Source organism: Hemicordylus capensis, chromosome 4 (genome assembly GCF_027244095.1).
Source record: "Hemicordylus capensis ecotype Gifberg chromosome 4, rHemCap1.1.pri, whole genome shotgun sequence".
Lineage (NCBI taxonomy): Eukaryota > Metazoa > Chordata > Lepidosauria > Squamata > Cordylidae > Hemicordylus > Hemicordylus capensis.
In genome coordinates this window covers 128,837,118-128,864,929 of record NC_069660.1, presented here as the reverse complement: position 1 = coordinate 128,864,929, position 27,812 = coordinate 128,837,118, and the positions used below count along the sequence as shown (strand labels likewise).

Sequence of the window (27,812 nt, the reverse complement as noted above, 5' to 3'; positions counted from 1 at the left end):
TTTCCCTCAGAATCCTCCCATGCTTTATTTTTTAAATCTTATTCTAATTTTCCCCCCATGCATAGGTTCAAAAGAAGATCAGAAATTGATTTATGTAGATATATACTCAGTTCTTCACAAAGTCTTAGGGCAAATCACCAATTACATAGATGGTATGGATATAACAAAGGAGAAAACAGAATTCATTTCCCTCTTGTAAACAAAAAATGAGAAATTATTGTGTCTATTGCCTTTATGCCTTTATGTTTTCAACTCACATCTAGATCTAGCCAGGCACCTAGTCCAAAGAACTGAAGCTATTCCTAAAACAACACCATCCCCTCTCTCTGAGATTCCATTCTAAGGTGAATCTAAGGTTGTAGCAGTGGAGAAAAGCATGACTTTGGACATTTTCTATCCTCTAAGAAGAGTTGCTTCCACACTGGCTCTTTTCTCTGGAATTGCCATCCTTTGTTCATTTGCTTTTCCTGGAGAATCCAGGCAATATCACTGCCAGTTTGTTGTATTACAGTCAGTGCCACTTCTGATTTGGTGTCTTTGCTATGTAAATTGCTTTGAGAATGCTCTCTTCTTTGGTTGAAAAACCTGGAGGGGAATACACTGGAAAATTAGTAGAAGCCAAGTGAATTAAACACCAGAAAACATTGCCATATACTCCAGAACAGAATGGGGTGTCAGAAAGAAAAAAACTCATCCTACTAGAAATGACTTGGTATATGCTGTTGGATGTAGGGAGGTGGTGGGTAGGACTTTAAGGGTGGGGAAGGGTGCGCTTCCCCCTCCCCCTGCTTCCCCCCTCCAGTGCTGGAGTTTTGCAAAATCCCTTGGGGCAGCAATGTACTTCACTGCCACTCCTCCTTCTTCTGTGGCCAGAAGTACCAGGCATGCGTGCGCATGCCAGGTGTGCACGCGTGTATGTCACACATGCAATCGCGCATGTCAGACAGGCTTGAACATGCCCAACACTTCCAGCCAAAGAAGAAGGGGTGGCAGGGAGGTATTCTGCTGCCCTGAGGGATTTTGCAAAACTCCAGTGCCAGCAGGGGGAGGGGTAAGTGCACCCTCCCCTGCCCTTAAAAGTCCTACCCCCACCCCCGCCGAATGTTTGAACCGGTCAGTGTTTGAACCTGTTTGGAGGTCTGTAAAAGGGCCTCCGAACAGGTTCGTGTACATCCCAGATGCAGACTGACTTGAAAAATACTGGGGTGAAGCTAAATCACAGATATATACCTGCAGAATCTATTGTTCTCAAGAACAGTGGAAAAAACACCATTTAAAATGTGGCATATCATAGTGTCTGATTGCATAATGTTTGATTGTTTGTGTTAGAGGTGTGCACAAAACAGATTTTGCATTTCATTTTGAGCTTGAAATGAAATGCAAAATGGTCAGAATGTTTTGTCGAAACAGTGGCCAAGCCTGCTGTTTTGACGAAACACTTGAAATATTTCAAGTGTTTCGAGTGCCATTTTTCCAGGGATAGCTGATCTACCAATTGGGGTTAGAGAATAGACCAGTCCTCCAACATAGGCCAATGTGCTAAGTCTAGAGCGGAGGCCTGGTTTATTCACTGCACACAGTGGGTAGACCAGGCATCACTCTGGACTTAGCGCATTGGCCTACCTTGGAGGACTAGCCTACTGAACTGGTCTACCACTCACCCCAATTGGTAGACCAGTTCTTCCCGGAAAAATGTTGCTCTAAACCAGGCATCCCCAAACTACGGCCCTCCAGATGTTGCTGAACTACAACTTCCAGCATACCCAGCCACAAAAAATTGTGTCTAGGGATGCTGGGAGTTATAGTTCAGCAACATCTGGATGGCCACAGTTTGGGGATGCCTGCTCTAAACACTTGAAACTATTTGAGCTCAAAATGGGGTAGTTTTGTTCTGAGTTCAAAACAGGCTTTTTATTCTAAGGGCAATTCATTTTGAGCTCGAAACACTTGAAATGGCTATTTGAGTTCAAATCATTTTGAACTCAAATTGATTTGCATATCTCTAGTTTCTGTACATTCCAAAAGAAAGATGCATAAGCCCACCTTGGGCAAAGAAGGCTGCTATCAGAAGGGATTCTAGAGGTCCGACATCATGGAGGGACTGTTTGCCCAGGCTGCCATGTTTATTACTGCAGAGGAACTTCATAAGATTTCCAAAAAAGAGAGGAAAAGCTGGAAAACCAAGTTAGAACATTCTGGACTCTGAGCATGAACAAACACAAAAACGATAGACTTTTGCATGTAGGGTGTATTAATCAGTTTCTTCACTACAGAGCCATGTGGGGGAACTGGTGGCAACTCAATCATGGAACCTTATTTATTTAATACATTTATATCCTGCTCTTCCTCCAAGGAGCCCAGAACAGTGTACAAGGTTATGTTTCTTCTCCCAATAACCCTTGGAGGTAGGTTAAGATGAGAGATAGTGACTGTTCCAAAGTCACCCAGTGAGTTTCATGGCTGAATGGGGACCTCCATCTGACTGTGTACAGCTAGGCAGCAGGGATCAGGAAATGGAGGATGGCCTAGAGCCCTGATGGCAGTTGTGGTTGAGATGCACCACCTAAACAAACAAGGAATGAAGAGGAATGCATTGCATAGCACTGGCAAGAAAACCCTCCCCAATTGTGTAATCGCCAGGTTCCATAAGCTGTGCCTACATATTATACCAATTCAAACCCTTAGCTTCTGTGAGGGCTTGGTCTCAGCTGGTCCTCAGTCTAAACATCCACTGCCACCTTTTAAGGATTTTTAGCTTTTTTGACTGGTTCCACTCCCAGTCACTGAAATATCTGTCTCTCAAAAATAACAAAAACTCAGTAGTGTTGTAAATCCCTGCTAACTGAGGAAAGAGACACCTTTTCAGGTGGTGATTCTCTTATATTTAGCAGGGGGAGAGAAACTGGCCCTATCCAACCCCAGTACAGCATCCCCCCAGTGGCTGTTGCTGGTATCTGCCTTATGTTTCTTTTTAGATTGTGAGCCCTTTGGGGACAGGGGACTATCTTATTTATGTCTTGTTTATTTTTCTATGTACACCTTTTTGGGAACTGTGGTTGAAGAGCGGTATATGAATATTCATTAATAATAACAGCAATCAATCAATCAATCAATCAATCAACATGGTATGTAGGTGTGAGGTGGGGACAAAACAACAGAGACAATGTTAAAATAGTGGAAAAAGAAACATTGGTAGACTTACCGTGAAGGGTTCTTTTTCTGGTATGGAGAGGGCATCCATCACGTGATGGGTTGTCAAGCTCTGCATGCTCCGAGACAGGGCCAATGAAAAGCAAGCATGTCCTCTACTCCCTCTGTTCTGCCCCATTGCACCCAGTTCTGGTCTTGTAGAGCATAAAAAGTCAATACTGGAAAATACACATTACTCAGCTCAGTAAAGGAAAATAGAGAGCAAAGGTATAGCAGATAAAAGACAGTAGGAAAAAAGGGAAAGTGATACAAAAAACTGTGCACCACAGGAGTTGTTCCACCACCCCATAGATCCAAACATTGCATTTGTGGGTGGGCTGGATGCCCTCCCCATACCAGAAAAAGAACCCTTCACAGTAAGTCTACCAATGTTTCTTTTTCCAAGTATGGGGAGGGCATCCATCACGTGATGGGACTTATCCAAGCTATTGAACGGGTTGGGCAGCGGATGCCTAGACAACTTTTTGTAACACAGTGCGACCAACTGCTGCTTGCGGTTCATAAAATGAGGGAATTTTATAATGCTTAACAAAAGGAGATGAAGAAGACTAAGTGGCAGTCTTACAGATCTCTTCCAAGGGTGCCCTTGCCGAAAAAGCAGCCGATGTGGACGCGCTCCTAGTCGAGTGAGCAGTAATACTTGGGGGCACCTTCAACTGTAAGACCTCATAGGCCAAAGAAATAGTAGCTCTCAGCCACCTCGCTAGCGAATCTTTAGACACCTTAGTGCCCAGTTTCGAAGGCAGGAAGGAAACAAATAGCGAATCCGACTTCCGGAAAGTTTTGGTTCGTTTAATGTAGATGCGGAGAGTCCTCCGCACATCCAAGGTGTGCCAGGCATGTTCCCTGGGATGCTAAGGATTTGGGCAAAAAGAAGGCAATACAATCTCCTGACCTCTGTGAAAAACTGAGTTTACCTTCGGCAGAAATGTAGGATCCAGTTTCATCACTACAGACTCTTTCTGGAAAATACAAAGTTCATCTCATACCGAATGAGCTGCCAGCTCGGAGACACGTCTGGCTGATCTAACCGCAACAAGGAACAAAACTTTAAAAGGACAGGAGCCTCAAGGATACCTTCCACATTGGCTTGAAGGGAGCCTTCGTAAGAACATTCAGAACTTTGTTCAAATCCCACAACGGGAATCTGTGGATTGGAGGGGGACCCAAGTTTGTAGCACCCCTCAAAAAATGCTGAATGTCCGGATGCAAGCAGCGAGAATCCTTGCTAGAAATATTTAAAACTGAAGATAAAGCCGATGTCTGTTGCCTCAAAGTGCTGGGGTGTAGGCCCTTTTCAACACCCGCTTGCAAAAAATTAAGAACAGCTGGCACCCCCACTCGCAATGGGTTAACCCCATTCGAGTGTGCCCATGAACAGAAAGCAGACCATGTAATCTAATAAATTCGAGTTGTGGATGGTCGCCTTGCTGCCAGGATTGTGTGCTGGACCTTCCTGGAATAGCCTCTATTGTCTAACGTTTGGCGCTCAAGCTCCACGCGTGTAGGTGCAACCATTCTGGGTCCGGGTGGAGGACTGGGCCTTGGCTTAGCAGATCCTTCCTCAACGGAAGTGCCCAGGGCTCCTGGACCGAGAGAGCCATCAGGTCTGAAAACCACGGCCTTCTTGGCCAGTATGGTGCTACCACTATGACTTCAGCCCTCTCGGTGACCACTTTCCTGAGCACCACCCCCAGAATTGTCATTGGTGGGAAAACATAGAGAAGACCTTGAGGCCATCTGGAAACCAGGGCATCCACCTGTTCCGCCTGGCAGCAGAGGTGCCTGAAGTAAAACCTTGGAAGTTTGTGGTTCATGGACAATGCAAACATGTCCACTGCGGGTAGACCCCACTTCTGTACTATCTGATTGAACACTTCCGAGTGAAGTGCCCACTCTCCCGGATCTACAAACTGGCGGCTTAGCCAGTCTGCCAATAGATTCGTTGCCCCTGAGAGGTGCTCCGCTGTTACCGACTTCAGGTGTACTTCCGCCCAAAGGAACAGTAAGTCCGCTTCCTGCATCAGGGCCCGTGACCTCGTACCGCCCTGGTGATTTATGTGCGCCTTTGTTGTGACGTCCGTGCGCACCAGAACATGTCGCCCCTCCAGCATGTCCTGAAAGTTCAATAAGGCCAGTCGAAAGGCCTTCAGCTCCAACCAGTTTATATTGTGTTTGAGATCTTCCTGGTCCCATCTGCCTTGGGCCTGGAAATTGGAGCAATGCGCCCCCCCAGCCGAAAAGATTCGCATCTGTTGTGAGCACAACCTTCTCTGGAAGCTCCAAAGGCAGTCCTTGTTTCATGGTTGAAGACGTCCACCATAGGAATGACCGCTTGACCTTCTTGGTTATTTTGACCCATGAGTTTCTCCTGTTCATAATGGCCTCCTGGTGGGGTAATAGCAACCACTGAAGAGGCCTGGAGTGCCCAAGGAATGCAATCCAGGCAAGCAATCATAAGCCCCAGGACATGTGCTAAGTGCATTAGCGGGGCTTTTGGTTTGTGTAGATAAGGTTTTACAGCCAAGGAAATCTTCACTCTGCTTTCCTTTGGCAGATGGACAATGGCCGCCTCTGTGTCGAACAGGGTGTAACAGCACTTGAGACGGTTGAAGGTGACTCTTGACCATGTTGATCAGGAAGCCATAGTCCTCCATGATCCGGATCGTGCGCCTGACGTCCTTCTCTGCTTGTGTCGCTGAGTGGGCGTGGATCAAAACATCGTCGAGGTACGGATATGCATGAATGCCCTGTATTCTGGCATGGGCGATGACTGCCACCATTAGTTTCGTGAAAACTCTCGGTGCCGATGACAAGCCGAACGGGAGAGCTTTGTATTGGTAGAACTTGTGGTTTTATGCAAAACCTTAGAAAACGGCGAAAAACCGGGTGAATCGGGATGTGCAGATAGGCCTCGGATAAGTCGAGCGAGGCCAGCCAATCCCCCGGAAGGACCGCTGCCTTGATAATCCGGAAGGATTCCATCCTGAAATGCCGCTTCCGCATGTACCGATTCAGCCTCTTTAAATCCAGAACCTCCCTCCAGGTGTCGTCCTTTTTTGGAACCAGGAAAAGTAGAGAAAACACTCCGTTGGGGCTCTGCGACACGGGAACTGATTCTATAGCATGAATGTCCAACAAATGTTGAATGGCATTACGCATCAATTCCCTCTTTGAGGGGTCTCTTGATATTGGGGTATTGAAGAAGAAATTTGGAGGAGATGCGAAAAACTCTATACAGTATCCCTGAGTAACTGTCTGAACTACCCAGTGATCCAAGGTCATGACCCCCCAAGTCCAGGCAAAAGCCCGCAATCTGTCCCCCACCGGAGGTGAGTCATTGCTTACGGTTACGTTGATCCTGCGGGGGGCCAAAGGAACCTGTTCTCTTGCCTGTACCTCTGGACCTTGAATTCCAGGATTTACGGCAAGGCTGTCTGTATTGGTTCCTTTGAAAGTCTCTGTCTCTGAAACCAGAAGGACCTGGTCGGCCAAACGATCTATAAGGGCGAAAGGAACTTTGAAAATTGGCTCCTCCCCGAAACAGCCTTCTCGTGTGTCCCCCAGCCCACGGGCATGGCTTTTTTCTTATCTTGAGTCTCTACCAAGACTGGTTCAAGGGACTCCCCGAAAAGCTTAATACCCCTAAATGGAGTAGCAGCCAGAGCCAACTTAGTTTAGCATCAACTTTCCAGTGCTTTAACCACAAGCCCCTACGAACTGCCACATTCGCTGCCATGGACCTGGCTGCATGTTGTAAGCAATCCAGGCTAGAATCTGCCATAAGAGCGGATGCTCTGGCTATTTTGTTCAAACCTTGTCACAGTTTGGTGTTCTCTGGTGGAACCAATTTAGCCAACTCTTTAGTCCACAAAATAGTTGCCCTTGTGAAGATTGAGTTGGTCGATGCCGCTCTGATGACCGTTGCAGAAGCCTCATGACCCTTCCGCAATAGGTGGTCTGTCTTCTTCTCCTCTGGGGACTTCAGGAACTCCTTGCCCACCTTGTTCACCAGAGCCCCGGTCACCAATTGGGCCACGGGGCATCCACAACAGGCACTGCTAGCATAGACATGATATCAGGAGATAAGGTGTACAATTTCTTAGGAAAATGCAGGGCGGGTTTTGACGCCACCGGAACCCCCCACTCTGCCAGCATCACTTCCTTGAAAAGGGAAGGGAAAGGCACTGTAGCCGGGGAGACTGAAGTTGATGGGAAAACTTCCTGGTCTAGACCTGCCACAGGTTGGGGGCCTGTCTCACTAGAGACATCTTTAATAGCCCTTTTGGCTTTTGCTAACAGAATTTCAAATTCAGCCATAGAAAAAAGTCTGGAAGTTGAGGGCTTTTCTGCTGGAGTCTGTTCATCGGAGAGCTCCCCCTCCTCTTTCTCAGACTCAGCTGAACTCGACCCTGTGTCTCGTGGGTTCCTAACGTCACGAGGAATAGTAGTAGGCAATGCTACCGCCCCGGCAGCTTTAATCCCTACCATAGGGACCCCCTGAAGCCCCTGGGAAGGGACTGAGACATCTCGAGTAGTAGCGGTGACTGGATCCACTGTATAAGCTCTCTCCTGAGAGCGCGCCCCTTCCTCAAGACTAGCTCTTTTTGTAAGTGGGGCGTCCTCCTCCTCAGAAGAGGAGATAAGAGACATTCTCTTATGGCGCCGCTTCCTAGCGTTCCTGGCTAGCCAAACCCTTTCCCCCACAGGAATGGACTGCCTGACCGGGCTGGAATCCGGGGATGAAGAAAAAGATGGCCGCTGGCCCCTGCGAAGAGGAGCTGCTGGCGCAGATGTCACCATAGTTTTATCTGCCCGACCTCCTGACACAGAAGCCCCTGGGCACGGTTGTACCAAAAGAGGAGAGACTACGGCCAAGCAATGTTTTTGCACAAAAGCACTAAGCCAGGAGAGTTCCTTGGCCGATAATTGCTCACTGCGGGCCTACAGCACCCGTCAGCCCTGCTCCCACCAAATCACTCACCACCGCTGAGTATGCTGGAGAGGACAAGGCGGTAGTCATCGCGCCCCCCCGGCTGCGCCCCACCCAGTGCCAGTAAGCCCGGCTGCCTTGCCGTAGCCATGGCCACCTGGCCTGCGGCATCCGAGAGCACCACCCGAGCCTGGTCTGACTGCTGCGAAGGAAATGTGGTTGGTTCGGGGCCGGGGAAAATGGTGGGCGCAACTTTGGCGGGAAGAATTTGCTGCACTTTTCCCAGCTGCTGCTTCCGCACCACTCTAATCTGGAGCCTCTCACTTAGAGGCATTTTGGCCAAGGCACTTTTCTTTGCTTTTTTCTTTTTCTTCTGTTTAGTGCCATCCGCCCTTTTCAGGTGCTTCGATTTTTTGAGCACTTTACAGTGCTCCGTTTGCAGCCGCGCAGTCTCCGCTTTCCCCCCGTCTCTGTTTGCAGCCGCGCGGTCTCCGCATTCATTGGAGCTGGTGCACCAATTTCTGCTCCCTCCCCAGCCCCCGAAGGGGCTATATGGGTCTCTCTAGGGGCATCAGAAAGAGGGCCCTCTGACAGGGAACCTCTGAGCATATCACCGGTATGGGCGATTTCCATAATCTCTCTCGAGAAACGTGCGAGTAACAAGAGGGGAAAGCGGGGGGGGGGGGGACCACAGACGATGACAAAGATGACTAACTGCAAAGGTGATTAACGTCGGTAAAAGGAGCAGCAAACAAAAATACTCAACCAAAGCACATGACACAGGGTAGAGACCAACACAAGAGTAACACAACAACTCCTTCCCCCCCCCTCGCACACAGTAGAAAAGCACAGCAAGCTGAGGTCCAGGAAAAACAACGAAGCAGTACTGTCCCGGAGTGAAGACAGGACCAGAACTGGGTACAATGGGGCAGAACAGAGGGAGTAGAGAACGTGCTTGCTTTTCATTGGCCCTGTCTCGGAGCATGCAGAGCTTGACAACCCATCACATGATGGATACCCTCCCCATAATTGGAAAAACAAGAATGGGTTTAGTCCACAGGAGGAAGAGCCAGAATGTCCTGAAAACAGGTTGAAATGGCCCTCTGAAGAGCAGGGGAAGGCCAGTGGGCAGAGGGGTAGATGGCAGAGACTACCTTATGGCCGGCAGCACCCCTGGACCTGGCGGTGAGCAGTCTAAGGCATGCGCACATGCCTGCACTCACAAGGTTTTTTTTTTTAATGTCCGCTCAGTTAATTTTAGATCCTGCTCAGGTTGAATCAGGAAGGCCCCATTCTGAATGCATGTATGCACTCACTGCCTTGATAATCCCACCCAGAACAAAACCCATTCCGCACACAGATTTAAAAAATTAGAGAGAACACTGGCAGTGTGAGTCCTACAAAACAACATATATCTATTTTTAAACCTTAAAATCCCTGAACTGGCTCAAATTTGAGCTGAGCCAGGGGTCTGTTCGGGGGCACAAAAGTGAATATGCCTGGTTCAGTTTGAGCCCAGTTTGGACTCAAACCAAACCGGGCAAACCAGTTTTGTGCACACCCCTACCTTCTGTCTCTGCCAGGAGAAAACCAACTTAAGTTACATTCCCTCCAAAACCCAACAGCAACACACATTTTTACCTCAGACTTAGCTGCCAATCAAAGGCTGCAACCTTTTAACCCCTGCAGAGGTTTACTAAACTCAGAGGAAACACGGAACAAACCAATTAAAAAATATATCCACAAAACATAAAGGGAAGGAGTAATTCTTTCACAGTCTCTCTATACCATGCTCTGACTGGCAGTTGCTTCTGTGCAGAGGCCTTTTCCTAGTTACCCAAAATCTCTGGTCTCCATTTACCAATCTCTGCCTCCTCTTTATTTTCAGGAAGCCTGTAGAAATGAGAAGAAACATTCTTGGTAGCAAATCACAGGAAATTGTGGGATGTCCCAGTAATGCAGGAGGTAATGTGCTCTCCCTCTAGTTTTAGCACACATTAGGGATGTGCGAAACATTTCGGATACAAAACATTTTGTACCCCAAACAGCCTGTTTCGGCTGTTTTGTAGACAAAACAAAACACCCATTTTCCAGATCCAAAAGTTTTGTATACAAAACAAAACGTCCCTGTTTTGGCTACAAAACGTTTTGTTGTTTCGGACCTCCATTTTGTGGTGATCTCTGAGTCAGTCTCCATTTTGTGTTTGACATCTCTTTGAATTTCCCACCCTTCCAGCCTTCTGATCGGTGACCTAAATCATGGGCTGACCTGCTGACAATTCCCTCCTTGTTCCCCATTGGCTCTTTTGCTTCTTCCCACTCTATACTGACCCCACATTGGCCAGGGGAAGGGTGGCTAACCCATGGGGTGCTGGTTTCTGCTGTTTCTGTGGTGTTCTGAGTATAGATTCTCTGGTAGCATATGAGAGTGGATTCTTGTTTTTCACTGAAAATCTCATATGCTACCAGATAATCTACAATGAACACCTCAGAAACAACAAAACCCAGTACCCCACAGGCTTGTGGGTATGGGGGTGGTTGGCACCCTATGTGCACTACACAACTCCTCGCTCTGGGTAACCCCAGTGCCCCCCAAGTGGAATTATGGGGCTGCTGAAACCTCCATTATTCCCTATGGGAGAAATCTTAAAGACACGTAAACTTCAACAAATCACAAAAGATCAGCCCTTTGCCCAATTCCTTTGAAATAATTCTGGAAGTTTCCTTGCCCCCATTGGGCACTACCACCCACCACACTCTGCTCTGGGTCATCCCTTTCCCCTTGATTTGAAGCGATACATTTGCTGGAATCCCCATTATTCCCTATGGGAAAATTCTTAAAGATGTGTAAACTTAAAAAAAAATTCACAAAAAAATCAGCCCTTTGCCTAATTCCTTTGAAATTTGGGTGGTAGCTTCCACCCATTGGACACTACCACCACCCTCCACTCTTTTTGCCCTGGGACCCTTTTAAAAAAATCCAATTGATTCGGATTCGGATTCGGAAAATTTGGCTGCAAAACAAAACAGGGCTGATTCGGATTCAGAAAATTTGGGTACAAAACAAAATGGGGATGTTTCAATTCTGATACAAATCAAAACAAGAAAATTCCAAAATGCACACCCCTAGCACACATGCAACAAAACACACCCTTTCCCATAATCCTTGTAAGTGGCCCTACTAATTTTGGATGAATCTGAAACTGGAGTAGTGAATCTGTTGTGGAAAGAGAGTTTTCTGCATTTTGCTCAGACATACTGTCTTCCCTCGAAGACTGAGCTCAAGGAAAGTTGATTTCTTTTTCTGCAGTCGAAGACGGCCTTGCACAGTGCTGATTGGCTAGCTTCCTGTACCAATATCAGGCCAATTTCCCAATCCCTCTGCAGAGCAGTTTTTCAACTTTAAAAATTTGGTCCCCCGCAAAACAAGACTTCCGTTGAATGAACATACATGCTGTGGTTTATTTAAAAAAGGAAAGGAAAAGGAAACAGGCAGTCTGCCAGAAATATGGGAAGAGTAAAGACAATTGAGCAAATGAGTATTCAGTTCAGCAGCCTACTATTGGCATTGTGAATATGGAAGGAAGGTGGACTCACACTGCCGAGGAAATATGTGCCACAACTCCTGGGTTCTTGTTATGTCTGACTACCTCTTAAGATACCCTCTCCTGAGCTAAAAGCAGTCTGGAACTTCTTTGTGGTTTTGATCTATGAGAAGATGAAAGAAGAAAAGCTTAGGCAAGTCTCTTGAAAATAACATGGGGGCTGGGGGGCAGCTTTTGAAGTCAGCATCAATTCAACATATGGGGGCAAAGTTTCCCTCACAAACTCCCAAGTGGGACCTTGGGGTCAGCCAATAGCTCTTTGGTGCTACTGCTCCACAAATCTAGGACCTGTAAGTAAATACACTGGAAATCACCAAAGAAGTTGACTCTCAAGAGGCACCTCCATTTCAAGGAGAAGCTGTGCAGTGTGAATACTGGAGGTGAAATTGTGACCAATGAAGTTACCATAGGTAAACAAAGGCATGTGTGAACACAGCAGGCTAGGCTCCAGTTTCCTCTGCCCAGGCAGGGTAAAGCAGAGGCAGTCACAGGCAGCAATCAGATTTGGTTTGCCCCACCATCCCAGACTTTATCTGCATCTAAAGCAGCCTCCCACTGTAGATCTGAAGATCATAAGAGCCACAGACAGGCTCTCTATAGCAACTGATACTGCCAAGTGAACTTCCTAAGGAATCCTCACAGGTCTCCAAGGGGAACCAAGATCACAGAATTCTGCCGCCGGTTGTGAAGTCACAGCCAGATCAGTTGGTGGCCACAGTTGTTCTGGTTTGAATCCATAATCTGTCGCAGGGAAGCAGCTCAAAGTACTAGGGGAGAGCCACCCCTATCCTCTCCTCCCTGCTCCCCTGTCCCCCGCTCCAATCTCACACTTAAGCCCTCTAGCTGGTAAATTCCTTTGCCACTTGGCATCAAGACCTTACCTCTATTCCGAATAGACAAAAAGAAAGCCCTTCTCCACATGGTGTGTAATTAACTTGTGGAGCTCAATGTCACAAGATGTGCCAATGGCCACTGGCCTAGATAGCTCTGAAAGGCAATTAGACACATTCATCAAGGAGAATGGCTCCCTCAAGGGCAATTAGTTTTGATAGTGAAACAGAACCTCCAAGTGCACAGGCTGAGTCCCAGATGTGGGGGACATGCAATGGGGATGCTGTTGTCTTTGCACCCTGCTTGTGGGCATGTTTGGCCATTTGAGGAAACAGGGTGGCCTCAATTTGGGATAATCTGGCAAGGCTTTTATTTTTCTCATGGGGTTGTCCCTAGTTTCCTAATCAGTTGCCCCAGATTATGGGAGTTGTATAGTCCAACAATATGTGGGGATCCACGTTTGAGAACCCCTGAGTTACCCCTTTAATAGAATTTTCCTCTGCTCACGTTGGAGGAGGAAATAGTGCTATGGAGGACTAAAACAAGGTTTATTTATGAGCTTTGTTTCCTATTGCTTGTGGGTGGGCTGCATCCAGAAGCAGTGGGTGCAGCCCACACCCCAAGTCATTAGCTTCCCCTTCCTCTGGAATCTGCCAAGAGAAAAAGAAGAAAGATGGAAGGGAAAATGAAAAGAGAGAAAGAAAGTAAAGAAAGAAAGACCTGGAGAGAGAGGGAAATAACAAATGCAGGAAGGCAGGTAGGAAAAAAATGAGAAAGACAGAGAGGAAGAAAGAAAAATGGAGGTGCCAGGCAAATAATGGGAGAGTGTAAGAGAAGGCTCTAATATAATTTTTTTTGGTATAAAGTTATGGAGATAGAAAGGAAACAGTATTCATCTTTACTTCCTGCTTACTTTTCTCCTTGCATTTTTGCCTCTATTTCTTTTTAAGAAACCACCCACTTCCTTTAATAAGCAGGTAAGAGGGCCAACTGCACAAAAATGTAAACTCCCACTGCACTTTTTAAAATGTGCTACACAAAATGTGTTCACTTAAGATCTCTGTGCATATGAGGCACACCCTCCTTCCTCTCGTCCCCTTTTTTAAAAAGTGAGGGGCAGGAGGGCAACGTCATCTCACTAGCATGACAATATTCTGCTGTCTGAAGTGACTACCTTGCCTCATGCAAGGGCTGCTCCTGCATAAATGTGTCCCTGAGGGTTGTGCAGCCCTCAGGGATATATTTCTCTGTGTTAAAGAGCACTTCTGGGAGAAGGGGAGATCAGCAAAAATCACCCTGTTCATGCAGCAGGATTTACTGCACAGTGCTGCAAAGGCATTTTGCACCTAGTACCTCCATGCTGCAGGTGAGGATGTTGGCCAAAGATGTCTGTGAATGTACGTAAAGTGCTTTTCATTCACAACTCTGAGTAATGTGAGAAAGGGCTCCCATGTCAAATTCTACACAATGTTGACATATCTCAGTTAAGTACTGCCGGGAAGAAAGGGGGCAGGCAGGAGGGATGAGATCACCAGCAAGAATAAGACCCTTATTTTCACAGGTACAGTTAATCGATGTCTCCCTTCTTCAAAGCTAGAACATAAGAACCTAAGAACAGCCCTGCTGGATGAGGCACAAGGCCCATCTAGTCCAGCATCCTGTTTCACACAGTGGCCAACCAGATGCCTCTGGGGAGCCCATAGGCAAGAGGTATATGCATGCCCTCTCACCTGCTATTGCTCCCCTGCAACTGGTATTGAGAGGCATTGTGCCTCTGAGCCTGGAGATGGCCCAGAGCCACCAGCTAGCTTCTAAAAAATCTGGCTAGCTTCTAAGCTTTGCAAAAAATTGTTACACTCCTGCCACTCACTAAAGATCTTCTAGAGCAGAAACATTTTTTTACCCTAAAAGCATTTTAGCATCTAGAAAAATTTAACTTCTAGGACTTTAACCTAAGTCCTAATCTGTTTTGTGCTATTGGTTTTTAAAATATTACTGCCTTAATTTGTTTGTGTTGGGGACATCATTGCATTTATTATTAGCTGATTTATCTTGCTTAAGTTGTAGATTTGGGGAGTTTACTTTTATGCATTATTTTTTGGGGGGGGGAATTGTCCAAGCGCAAGAGGAAAACACTGGAAATCTTGATAAATAAGAAAAGTTAGATTTTAGGCCCACTGTTTTCTGATAAGTAGGAGGCAGTTCATTTTGTTATGTCCTCTTTTTGAATTACACAAAATCATGTGCAGGAGGCAGATGCAGTGAGGGACGCAGCAGGCGGCACGTCCTGGGTCCCCACCACCCTGGTGATACTCCACCATCCCTTGCCCTGGCTCTTCCTTGCCACTGCCCTTCTTTGCATCAATGAACCTTGTTCACTGATGGGGTGGTTGGGTATCCTCAGGCAGCAAAATGTCTTGGACCACCCTGGCAGGAGGAGGCAATTTGAAAAGCAGGATATTCTGAAGAGAAGAAAATTGCAGTTTGACTTCATTTTCAGGAGCCCCAAAACTGCCAGCCGACTGAGTGATTGTTCAGATCTAGCAAGATGGGCATGTACAACAGATATTATGGGTAAGAAGTCAGTAAGAAGCAGGTGTAAAGTAACGATATAAGTGGTCCCCAAAATACAACATTAACAAAACAAACAGTGGCAGTTGCACAAATTCTCTGTTTAAGACTTGGTTTCCTCTACCTCTGGTGGTGCCCTTCCTTCCCACAGTCCCACTAAACCCTTCCACAGCTTCAGTCAGGCCTGGCACTTTAAATGGTGTTTTCTACTGCTACAGATCCATTACAGGTACTGTGTCATCAAGTAAGCCTCTCTCTTTCAAGTCTTTCCTCCTTCTCCTCAGCTTCTTCTGTAGCCTTCTTCTACTCTTCCCCTTAGTAGCTCTTTTCAGTCTTCCCTCTCCCAGCAACAGCTCAACTGCTCCTCCTAGTTACCTAGGTAACCTGTCTCCTGCCTGCTCCTGGGCATTGCATGCTAGGCTACAGTTATTTGTGAAGTGCTTTGTGTTCGTTTGCACTGGAACTTGACAAACATTGGCCAAATTCAGATGTAACACAAAACCGGAGTTAAACGGGGCAGAGGTTGAAACTCCAGTATGTCCAAATTCGTGAAACCATGGTTTTGAGCTGAAAGCGACCTGTGGCTTTCCTTGCCAAACTTCAGTTTGAACCTTTAGTTTGCACAAAGGTTTGCTGCCAAGACCTTTGGTTTGACCACTGAAGCATTATGTCAGATCCCAGACACTGCCATTACCAAGGTTTCGTGCCAATTTGCAAACTGCAGTCATAGAGGTGGCAGCGCAGACGTGCCTGGGATTGTGCCCACTCCATGCCTGCAGTGATACTTCTACTACTACTACTGCCACCACCACCAGCAGCAATCAACGAATCAACAAATATTTATATACAGCTCTTCAAACAAAGTTCACAAAGCGATTTACAAAGAAAAATTACTAATACATAAATAAAATGGTCCCCTGTCCCCAAAGGGCTCTCAATCTAAAAGATACGGCAGATATGGCAGATACCAGCAACAGCCACTGGAGGAATGCTGGGTTGGGGCTGGATAGGGCCAGTTGCTCTCCCCCTGCTAAATATAAGAGAATCACCATGTTAAAAGGTGTCTCTTTGCCCAGTTAGCAGGGGTTCTCACTGGTCGCCTCTCCAAGCACCAGCCCTACCCCTCCTGTCCCCGATCCAGCTATGGAGTTGCCCAGCAACAGGGATGCTGCCACATCCCATCCCAAGCTTGTCAGTCTGTCAAGCAGCACAGTCACACAGGGGCATTCCCGCTTCTCACTCTTTCCCTTGCGCCCCCCCCCTCGGGCAAACAGCAGGAAAAGGGGATGGGATGACAGGAAAGGCACTAAGTGCATTGCTCCTCGAGAATAAAGCAACAATAATGTATGTTGATAAGCACAAACATTTGAGGTGACAACATAAGCAGGGCACCCTGAAACATAAGCAGGGCACAGCACTGGGAGGGGAACAAATGGCTGGGGGCAGTGCGCAGGGTTGGGTTTAAAAGACAGCCCCAGGGATTCTCGAGCAGCCAAGTTCTCCCTCCTCCCACAGAAAGGTTGGGGAAGGGGAGCACAGCCCCTTCCCCTTTGGGAGGTCTGCAGTCCCTAGGCTTACTCATGAGCAGGGCCAGGCAGCCAGATCATCACTGCTCCAGAGGAAGGAGCAATTTCTCATAAGCCATGAGGATGGATGCTGTCCCAGGGTGGGCTGTGCTAGCTCAAGACAGGGCCGGGCCATGGGGACACCCCCTCACAACTCATGAGAAGAACCATCAGAGGGCAGGGGGAATTTGCCAAACAAAATCACTAGTAATGTGTTATGACAAGACAACCTCTTCTCTCACAGACCACTCTCTTACGAGAGTGTCAAGCCATGGGGGCTCTGTATCAAGCCAGGTTGCTGTATGGGGGAAAGCCATGGGGTGTGGGTACCCTGCTAATGGCTCTCCCTGTCTTGGCAACTGCTGCCAAGGAGCCACCAAAGCTTGCCTCCTGCCCAGCCTGTCCGCCCATGTGGGCATGTGTACCCTGAAATGGTGAGCCCGCTCTCCTAGGGTAACTGGGAATTGGGGCTTCCTGATCCCACGACTCCCTGCGCCGGCAGATCTGCATAAGGCGCAATGCTGGACAGGGGTGTAGCAAGGTTGGAGTGGGCCCAGAGACAAGATTTTAAAATGCCCTTCCCCCTCACTGAAGCTCAGCTCATGAAGTAAAGAAATCTTAAATGAGGCTGCACAGTGGCAACAAAAAACATTACACACACACACACACACACACACACACACACACACACACACACACAATGTGCCACAATAGAACATCATCCGAAATTATTTTTTCAAAGGTTTTGTAAATCGTGGACGATGCAAGTCATTTAATGGTACTAGAGAAAGACATGCTGTTCTGGTAGCTCCAGGTCTTAACACTCACATCAGTTTCAGAGGATGAATACAACTGAAGGAAGCCCGGGTGGGTGCGTGGCTGGGGGAGTCAGTCATGTGACTTGCCTCTGGGCCGCCCACCCCCCAAGGCAGTGGGCCCCCAGCCAACTGTCTCCCCTTGCCCTATTAGTTACGCCCCTGACGTTTGACCAAACCCAGGAATTTTGAATAGGTTTAAAGATCTGTCCATGCACCTAGTGCTCCCCCCAATTCGGGCACAAAGCAACAGCACCCTAGGTCATGGCAGGACAGACTCCACCAGGATCCTTTGTCTACCCTCATATACATATGTCCTCTTAGGAAGTCTTCATGTTCCCTTCCCATTCCTGAGTAACAAATAGTGCCTCCCTGAGTAGGAAAATAGTACCTCCCTGACCCCCACCCCGAAATTGTGCTTGTGTGGGACTATTTAGGTGCAGGGTTCTTTGGAGGGTGGCAGTGGCATCACTGTCTGAAGGAGCGCTGGCATGGCATTTAAAGAGATTTAAATGCCCTTTCCATGCCAAGGGCAGGCAGACCGCTCAAAAAAATTCACGATCACGCTCAGCATGCCCCCTTCAAGATCTGCCCAATTGTGGCCACTCGGCTGACTTGCTGACGCTTTGCTCAGTCTGGCCAAGGAGCTTACTGGGATCAGCCTTGGCAGCTGAGCAGTAGGGAGGGGCTCCCCTCTCCTGGAACTGGAGGTTGGTGGACTGCGGTTGGATGAATGTCTGTGGTGCAATTTACAGCTTAGAATTGAAACCATGGGTCCACCAACCTCTGGTTTCGCCTTCCGTCTGATTTTGGCCATACAACTGGGAAGAGGTTATGAGGTTTCCCAAAGCTCAAAGAAGTCAGATTTGAAAGTAATAATAAACAAATATGGGGAGAATCAATGGAAGAACAAAACCTAAAGTAAAAAACCAAATTCAGCAACACAACTTTCATCGGGGTGGGTGGGTGGGAGACAAGCATCATTTATCACTCAGAACTGTTTTTTTGGAATTGTTTTGTAAATGAAAATAGCATAATAATGTTGTTCTTCATTATATGGATGTATCATTGTAAGTCTTATGTTTGTATCTGAACTTAAACCAGTAATTGCCTTTATGACAATAAGCTGTAATTATTGGAATAATCTCATATATTTTGTAGTATTTTATGTCTTTTTAATGTTTTACATGAGTAATATTCTTGCCAATTTGCAGTTTGTATATTTATGCTTAATTTTATGTTATCTTATGCAGGAGATATGTATTGTGTAACTTAATTATAGGATTTATAGATGTAAATGGAACTTGAAATGAAAATATGCTAATAGCAATTTGGAATTATTGTCTGAGCTGTTCTGAGATATGTGCTCTTGAATCAATATTAGTTTGGTTGTCTAGCCTCCTTCATGGCAGTATCCTCAAGCAAAGAACTGTCTTTTTCACACATAGAGAGGGAAAGTAAAGGGAGGAAAATATAATTTGTCTGTAAAACAAGGCAGTGCTGCATTTTAATGTATGGAACTCTTTGTATTTTAAGAATAAGATCCTTTAATACTCTGGGTGTGGAACAATTATGTATTCATGGGCTTTAACCTTATGCTAATAAGGGAACAAAACTTCAATTTCTTTTGTCTTGTTTGTATTTCTTGTGCATAATTTAATGCAAACAATCAGTTAATATGTGGCATTAGAATTCAGCTGATCAGTTCTGCTGATCATGGCATAAGTATTTCTGTTATAAATCTTGATTATCCATGGTTTCTAATTTGAAGGATAAAAAATAATTGTGGGATTGAATTAAGCATGCCACTTCATTCATTTCTGCAGAGGAATCATGGTCATAAGTGTCGTTTTGATGGTGGTTGGAAGTGCAGATTTTTGCATGGCTTAGCCCCAGGATCTGGTGCTGTTCTGGTGGTGCTCAGAAATGCAGCCCTAAAATTTGTTTAAATACCTGAGCTCAGCCCTATTATTAAAAACCAATTCTCAGGAAGAATCATAGTGAGATCTATCATTAATTCAGGTGGCTCTGCACATCATAGCTAGGGTTGATATAGGTAAATATGTAGAGAACTACAGGAACTACACAAGAATGTAATCATGCTGCTGCAGCCACGGAGAACAGCACTTTATGTGCAAGCTTTGGGCACATTTAGATAAATATGGAGGTGCACTCACATTAACCTGCTGATGGATACAGCTTTTATTCCCTTCAAGCATCAGACTTGTGCAACAGGTTCAGCAGGATTCTGTTTCTAAACATGGATTGTGTTTGCTTAATTAAAGCAGTGTTTCTCAACTTTTAGCCACCTAATGGCATATTGGGGAAGCAATCTGCCTAGAGAGCAGGAGGCTGGTGGTTCAAATCCCTGCTGGTGTGTTTCCCAGAATATAGGAAACTCCTATATCGGGCAGCAGCGATATAGGAAGGTGCTGAAAGGCATCATCTCATACTGCACAGGAGAAGGCAACAGGAGAAGGCAACAGGAGAAGTAAACGCCTCCTGTATTCTACCAAGAAAACCACATGGCTCTGTGGTCACCAGGAGTCAACACCGACTTGATGGCAGAAATTTTCTTTTCCTTTTTCTTAACTTTTAAAGTAGCAAGTACCCCCTAACTTCTGAAAAAATTAAAAAGAACTTCAGTTTTCCAGTGGTTTTTATAGTTACAGCAATGTGTGCTTTATGTTAGAAGAAGGTCTGTGCAAATAGGGCTGTGGTAAGTCTGATATAGTATGGATAGGATTCGGTGTTCCCTCTAACAGGGATTCCCAGATGTTGTTGCCTACAACCCTCAGAATTCCCAGCTGCAATGGCTTTTGCTTGGGGATTCTGGGAGTTGTAGTCAACCACATCCGGGAATCTCTGTTAGAGGAAACACTGATAGGGTTGCCACCTTTTACACTAGGGGTGTACAACTCAAGTATGTACTTGGCTAGAAGTGATGCCTGCCAAAGGCTAGGAGTTCTGAACCCAGTGTGCCAACTAAAGTATGGCATACCAAATTATTGCTGAAAAATATAAAACATGAAGGCTATTCACACGAGTATGTGTGAATAGTGGGGAGGGTGGGTGGGAGGCAAGAGCTAGCCCTTTCTTTGGCATCCTGCCATGCACCCACACAATCTGCACTGCTCCCGGCAGCACGGATCACTGGAGGCTGGGACAATGAGTCCTGGCCTCTAGGAATCCCACAATACACTGCACGATAAGCACGGTGCATTGGGGGAATCCCCTGGGACTCGGGTGCTCTTGCCACCCGACTCTGTGCATGCTTGGGCTACAGGCAGCCCAAACACCCACACGACCCTGGCGCCAGGGTTAAGGGCACGCTCAGACCCTTAAACCCCGCCTGAAGGCTGGGGTAAAAAGTTGGGTTGGGCAGCAGGGCAGCACTGGGATGGTGGTCAATTCCAGTGCTGCACACGAGCAGCCTAACTTAGGCTGCGCTGTCCTAGCCTCGTTTAGGCTACGTGTGCACATAGCCTTACTCTGCATTGTGCCATGCACAAATTATTTCACCATTGTTAGAGGAGGCAGGGGCAAGTTAGGGAGGTGGGAGAAGAGGGAGAGAGACAAAACAAGACCGGGAAGAAACGTTGAATATAAAAAGTAAAGAAGAGTGACTTTCCGTCCGAACTGTTATGGTTTCTAAAAGCTTTCAACAAAGTAATAATGACTCACAGTTGTTGCAGTATCACTTTGTGTGTATTCTCTTTACAGCAGCAATGTAAGTTCATTTGGACATATGGCACATGTGTGGGATTCAGCTTTGGGTCTCACTGCCCGTCTCATCGGCTGTGCCAACCCCAGCAACCAATCAAGGCCAGTATTTGCCTCTGCAGCAGGCTTCCTCCTCCCCTCACCCAGCTAGTGGCCAATCAGTGGCCAATATTCTGTTCTGAGACAGACTTCCTCCTGCTCTCCCTCCCCAGACAATCAGCAGCCAGTATTCTTCTCCCACGCTCAGCTGTTGGCCAAAATTCTGGAGGCAGGAGTCCTTCCCTCCAGACGCTGTCACTAACATCTAGGCAGTAAGCAACAGCAAAGACTGAGCAGCAAGGGCAAGCAGCATCTTGCAAGGCTTCTTTCCCCTCTCCCCTTTGTCCCCAAACCCCTTCCTGTATCTTGCAAACCACATGCTGAGAAACTATGGACTAAAGCACTCATCTCCAGCAAAGCATTTGAACTGATGTTCAAGAAACAAATGTCCAGAATTCCCCTTGATATGTGCAACTGAATGCATGGTTCTTGATCTGGGCTCAACAGGAACATGAAAACCATACTCCCAAGGAATGGTGGCTTCTATATGTCCAGGCGGTACTGAGCAAAACCAACCATGGATATGTGCCAATGGATGACCGGACTGGCAGAGGGACTGCTTAGTCTGGTTTTTTGCTGCAGTCGCCAAGACAGGGAGAGGTGTTGCCAGGGTATATCCCTGCAGCTTGCTTGTGTTCAGCAATCAGGCTGAGTGGCAGCTGCTGTCCGGCCCGCATGCATGTCTCAATGTGCTATCATTAGGGGGCTGGATAACTTCATGGAGGAGAGGTCTATCAATGACTACTAGTCTGAGGGCTATAGGCCACCTCCAGCCTCAGAGGCAGGAGAGTAACAGCAGGAGAGAGGGCATGCCCTCAACTCCTGCCTGTAGGCTTCCAGTAGTATCTGGTGGGCCACTGTGTGAAACAGGCTGCTGGACTAGATGGGCCTTGGGCCTGATCTAGCAGGGCTGTTCTTATTCTTATGAGAGAGCAGTCCACTCAGCCTCTGTCATAATCAAAAATTGCTCTATTAACTGGAGGCAATATTCCTCCTGGTGGACAGTTCCTCTCACGAGTAATGCCAGAGACTACACGCTTTTACCCAAGGGGAAGGGGCTGCTCCCCCAATCTTTATTGTACAAAAAACAGAGCACAACCATTCAAGAATCTCTGGGTGGGGCTGCCTTTTAAACCCAATCCCGGGTATCACTGTCCTGCCATATGTTATCTTTGCAGTGATTTAATCAAGTTGCCCAGTTTATGGTGCCACCACAAATGCAAGTGCTTGTGAACATACTTCTTTCTCGATTTATTTTTGGTGAACAGAACACATAGTGCCCGTCTTGATATCCCATCCCTTGCTCTTCTGGTTGCCAGAGGGCAGGGGGGACAAGAGACACAGAGGAAGGCAGGCATCCTCCTAAGTGACTTTCTTTCCCCTTTGACAGGCTTAGAAGCTTAGGATGGGAAAAGGTGGCATTGTTGGGCAACGGCTTGAGGAGTGCGGAGACAGGGAGAAGGGGCAGTGCTCGGAGAGGCGGCCAGTGAGAAACGCGGTAGGCATGGAGTGGGCGCACTCCTGGGCAGGTCTGGACTGCCCTCCCTATTATTTTGGTTCCATAAACAACATGAAGCCCTGGTTAGGGTGGTGTCTGCATTCAGCTGTAACACTGCCACCTTCAAACATCAGGTTGGAGCAGCGAAACTCATTACAAACCAAAGGTTCAAAGTGGAGTTTGGTGAGAGAAACTGCAGGTCACTTTTGTCATGAAACTGCGGTTTCATGCAATCTGACGTACACAAATTCAAACCTCTGCCTCATTCAACTCCAGTTTGGCGTTAGTGTGAATGGGGCCACTGAGTTGTATCCTAAGTGCCTCTTGCATCAATGAAAGGCACTTCTATTTGCCTGGGGAGGGTCAATTTTCTCTGATCTCCTCTTACCCCTGCAACCCTCCATGCCCTATACAGTCCTATTATGGAGGGCCTCCTAACTGTCAGGAGTGGTTTTTCAGGGGGTTATGGAGTTGTGCTGTGGAGGGGACAGGGAAGTTTGCTTCTGTGAACTTCCTTTTACTTGCACATCTTTAGGATGCAACCCAAAATGGTTATGCTGGTTCAGTGACAGAACAGCTTTCAAATATTTTCAATAATGTCAGGAAGAAGAAAGAGAGAAATGTCAGAATTGTTCACTGTAAGGACAGGAGAGAAAGCAATGGGTTTAAGTAACAGAGAGGTAGATATAGGTTTAAAAATCAGGATAAGTCTGTTTATTAATAAAATGTAGAAGCCATCATTCACCATACAAATATCTATGCTGCTGCTAATAACAATGATGATGATGATAATAATAATAATAATAATAATAATAGACTAAAGTGTGAAACCTATGTTCTTTTTCTTCAAGTATTAGGCAAAAAAGGAGATTTGTTAAAAATATAAGCAGAATCCTGCCAAATGTAAGCACTTTACTGTGGATCCATCTGTGGCCCACTGGAAGAATCAGTCATAGGTAACAACTGCATCCCTATTCACCTAAAAAGAAGCACCAAGTATTAGTGCTCATGTCAACAATGCAATGAGAATGTTATCGTGCCCCACCGGCATTTCAGAGTGATCTTGTCCTGCCCTGTAACTTAAAGACAGAATCGTTATGTTGAAGAGGTATAACTTTGGCTAGGTTGTGTCCACAATTTGTAATGATATTTTGAGGGCAAGGGGCATTTCAAGGTTTCTCCGTTTTCTACGAGAGTGCTTATTGTCTGAGAAACCTGATATGAATTTAGCTTAGCTAGGCACCTGTGATGTGTGCATCTGTGATCTTTCAGGAAGGTTGACATCACCTATTTTCTAAATATGTTTGAAATATGAGTCATTGTTGGAAAGTGCACATTGCCTATGAACAAGCATCTCGTGTTTTTTGTTACAGATAGATCCAGCATCTCGAAGCGACATCTGTGCCAACAGTCTTTCAGTGGGAGATATTTATGTACATGACAGATTCACACAAAAAATTATGTAATATAAAATTCACGATGTGCTTAATAATGTCAACATGTTAAGTAGAGATTTTTTTTAATCCTTTAGTAAAATACTAGAGTTAACTGGGTGTTTTCAATTTCTTGCTAAAAGGACAGTATATTCCAAAACTGATGTGGTACTCAAGATTGTTTTTGAGTGAGACGATGAAAATACATAAAAGGTAAAGTGTGTCGTAGAGTCGGTGTCAACTTCTCACAACCAAAAAACCCTGTGGTTGTCTTTGGTAGAGGAGTTTATCATTGCCATCTCCTACGCAGTATGAGATGATGCCTTTCAACATCTTTCTATATCACAGCTGCCAGATATTGGTGTTTCCCATAGTCTGGGAAACATACCAGCAGGTATTTGAACTGGCAATCTCTGGCTTGCACTGCATACATGTAGCCATTTATCGAGGATAATTTTACTATGTATTCCCACTCAATCAAATTTCCAGGAAAGCAGAGGACTAGTAAAATTCTCGTCACCACTTGTCAGGATGCTACAGATAATTGGCTTTTCCAAAGTTGTGTAACATTCTTGAAGAAGTAATCAGAACTCTTAATTTCCTTCTCACTCTTCTGGTTAAAGAAGTCAGCTTTAGAGCTAAGGCACTTTAACAGAGGCAGCCAAATGCTGGAAGGAAGCACAGACAGGAACAGCCCATATGGTTGCAAAAGTAGACTGATTTGCACAGCTTTGTTCAAAATGGAAGAGCTACCATAAGATAGAAGTTCATTACATTAAGTATTGCATGTAATCATTGGTTATTTGTTTTCTTACATTCTTCAGGGGACAGTGAAATTTCCACCAAGCGTGGCTGTATTTAAAAAGCAACTTTTAATTTTATTTTTATTTGTTCAGGTTTTTACCCTTAGGGGGCTACCAGGTTTCTTAGCTCCTCTGCTATTTTGGGGTGTGTGTGTTTGTGTGTGTGTGTGAATGGTTATTTTAGAGTTTTATTTTTTTATTGTTTTAACTTATTTTAATGTTTTAATGTGATTTTTATGGAGTTTTATTATCTTTTAATTTTTGTAAACTGCCATTTTATGAAAGGTGGTAAAGAAATTGATCAATCAGTCAATCAAATAAATAAATAAATGGGACTGAACTGAAAATGACTCGCCTAAAGATCACACTATTTAACATGACATTGCCAAACCTCCATACCTGATATATAGTGATAAACAATTTCAGTGGTGTTAACAGAACTGGTGCATACCGGTAGATACATTGCCTGACTTCTTCATATCTTTGGGCCAGGGTGCAAAACCCTGAAAACTGATGGAAGATGAGCAACATAGAAAAGTACAAGGATGGCTAGTTGTCTGGCTAAAGTGAGAGAATGAAAACCAGAAAATCCAAGAAGGAATCCTCAGCTGCAGAACAAGATAAAATTCAGACATCACAAAACTGGCATGAGGAATGGGGATATCTCCTAAAAAAATATTGTTCTTTATCACCACAAAGTGATTACAAGTCAACTGGTAACTTTTTTGTGTGTGACTGAAATATTTTCTTATGCATCTGAAGTCAAAGCTTGAAATCCCTGTGTGGAGATGAGTGTGTGTGAATAGTGCCTGTTTCCTGTTTTGTTTTTGTCTTTTTGCCCTATCATTCCTGGAGTTGAAGGACGGTCAGAAACTCATCAGGTGCAACTTCCCCAAGCATTTGGAGAAGGGAACTTCACCAGTTGAGTTTCTGGTTGTTATGCAGCTGAAGTATAGGCCAAATATCAACAGGTTCTGTTTCCATCTTCATGTGGTAGGTAAAGTTGTATCTGTTGGATTTCTGCCTGCCATGCAACTTTTGAAAGTCCTGGGCCCTGTGGTCCTTTCAAAGAACTCAGCAGTCCCTTCTGCTTCTGAGGTACAAGGTTGGAGAGTTGTAAAGGCAGATAGGATCTCTGAGGCCTATCAGTTCTAAGGTAAAATGAAGGAAGGGACCACTGTCAGAAGCAGCAACACGACCACTGTTAAGTAGTTGAGGCCTATGTGATAGAAAGGAACAGGCCCAATCTACCTTGGAGACCTGCATTCAATCATTCGTGTGTAATATTGGTTGCCCTTTATTTTTCAAGAGCTTTCTTCTTCCCTGGTGGGGAGAGGCAAATTTCACCAGTGCTGACATAAATTATTCTCAACTGTTACTAGGGTAAAAGACAAAAGAGCAGGAAACAGGCACTGCTCACTCCACCCCACCCCTTTCTTCACAAAGTCATTCCCATTTTTTTTTTAATGTGGGAGAAAAATGAAGAATATTTTCCCCCATACAGGCATGCCATGTAAGGGACAAGATTTTTGGGAGGGAAGAATTTTTTTAATGATTGAACCAGCTCTAATACTAACCTTGTGGTTGTTACTACCTTCACCTCCACTCCAGTATAATCTTGATTGCCAGAGAAGAAACATACAGCCATGCAGGAATTTACAAGTGGCAGATTTCCTCAATTATCTTTTAAAAATCCCTTCCCAGTCATTTTCGATCATCAACACAAACAAGTCTACACAACATAGCCAGTCTTCCCACATATATCACAAGGCTGTAAAGAGGTTGAGCAGTGTTGATGTCATAATCACCTCAGCCAATGGGAGAGCTTTTTGCTCTGCCAGGGAAATGTGAATCTTTAAGGAAGGTTTTTAAACAAACTACTTCACTGGGAAGAAAAAAATCGCAGCACTATCTAATAGTGAGCTGCTTAATGGATTCGATTGATTGATTGATTAAGTGCCATCAAGTTGGTGTCAACTCTTAGTGACCACATAGATAGATTCTCTCCAGGATGATCTGTCTTTAACTTGGCCTTAATACTACTAAAAATACTATTAGGAGACATCCCTAGTCCAGGGCCCATTTGGTGATGTATGAAAACAATACAAATGAGACCATGACAACATTAGGTAGCCTAAGGGTGCCAGCTTTGTTCTCTTCTGCTTTCTTCTTCCCTTCTTTTATCTGTTGCTGTGGCCTGTTCCCAGGCTCCTAACTGAACCTCCATTAATTTAGCTTATGCTCTGATATGGCCTGAATCCCCTGCTGTCTTGGAAGACATATTTAATGATAACAAAGATCTATAGGAAGATGATATTCATTGTCTTTAATTAAACTGGGAATTTCCACTTGCTGTGAGTACTCTGGTGATATATATTTGTGGCATTATTTGCCCACAACGCTTTTAAATTTACAACAGAGCAATGGATAAATAACTTTTAGTGGGTTGCCATGAACATTGTGTTTCAAAACAGCAGGACGCTTCAGTTCCCTGACTCCTTTCAGAGGAATGAAAACAGCAATAATTTTTAACTAGAGTTGGCAGATCTGAATTAAATCCACTAATGGTAGCTTGCTAAACAAGCATTATTACTGCATGCAGAATATGAAGCTTTGGTTTCATTAGCTTATTTGCAAAATATTACAAACTATTGGCAAGGTGAATTATGAATCAAATGTCTTCTGTGTTCTTAAGGAGCACAAATCTATTTGCGAACATCATCAAG

General features: G+C 45.5%; 2 long non-coding RNA genes across 4 annotated transcripts; one reads left to right on the top strand and one right to left on the bottom strand.

Annotated features, from left to right (window-relative positions):
* On the bottom strand, positions 1 to 26,861 carry LOC128324806 (uncharacterized). Of its 2 annotated transcripts, none has more exons than XR_008307101.1 (5): positions 26,664 to 26,861; positions 11,741 to 11,851; positions 9,932 to 10,036; positions 2,044 to 2,172; positions 1 to 585 (listed from the first exon to the last, which is right to left on the bottom strand). It is a non-coding gene; the product is annotated as an uncharacterized LOC128324806 (long non-coding RNA). The 2 variants fall into 2 exon arrangements; XR_008307100.1 differs by lacking the exon at positions 26,664 to 26,861 and adding an exon at positions 15,275 to 15,532.
* Positions 12,472 to 24,392, top strand: LOC128324807 (uncharacterized). 2 transcript variants are annotated; one of them, XR_008307102.1, is made up of 4 exons: positions 12,472 to 12,594; positions 14,984 to 15,153; positions 23,702 to 23,806; positions 24,224 to 24,392. It is a non-coding gene; the product is annotated as an uncharacterized LOC128324807 (long non-coding RNA). The 2 variants fall into 2 exon arrangements; XR_008307103.1 differs by lacking the exon at positions 23,702 to 23,806 and having other exon boundaries at positions 12,489 to 12,594; positions 15,080 to 15,153.
* Positions 26,862 to 27,812: the final 951 nt, after the last annotated feature.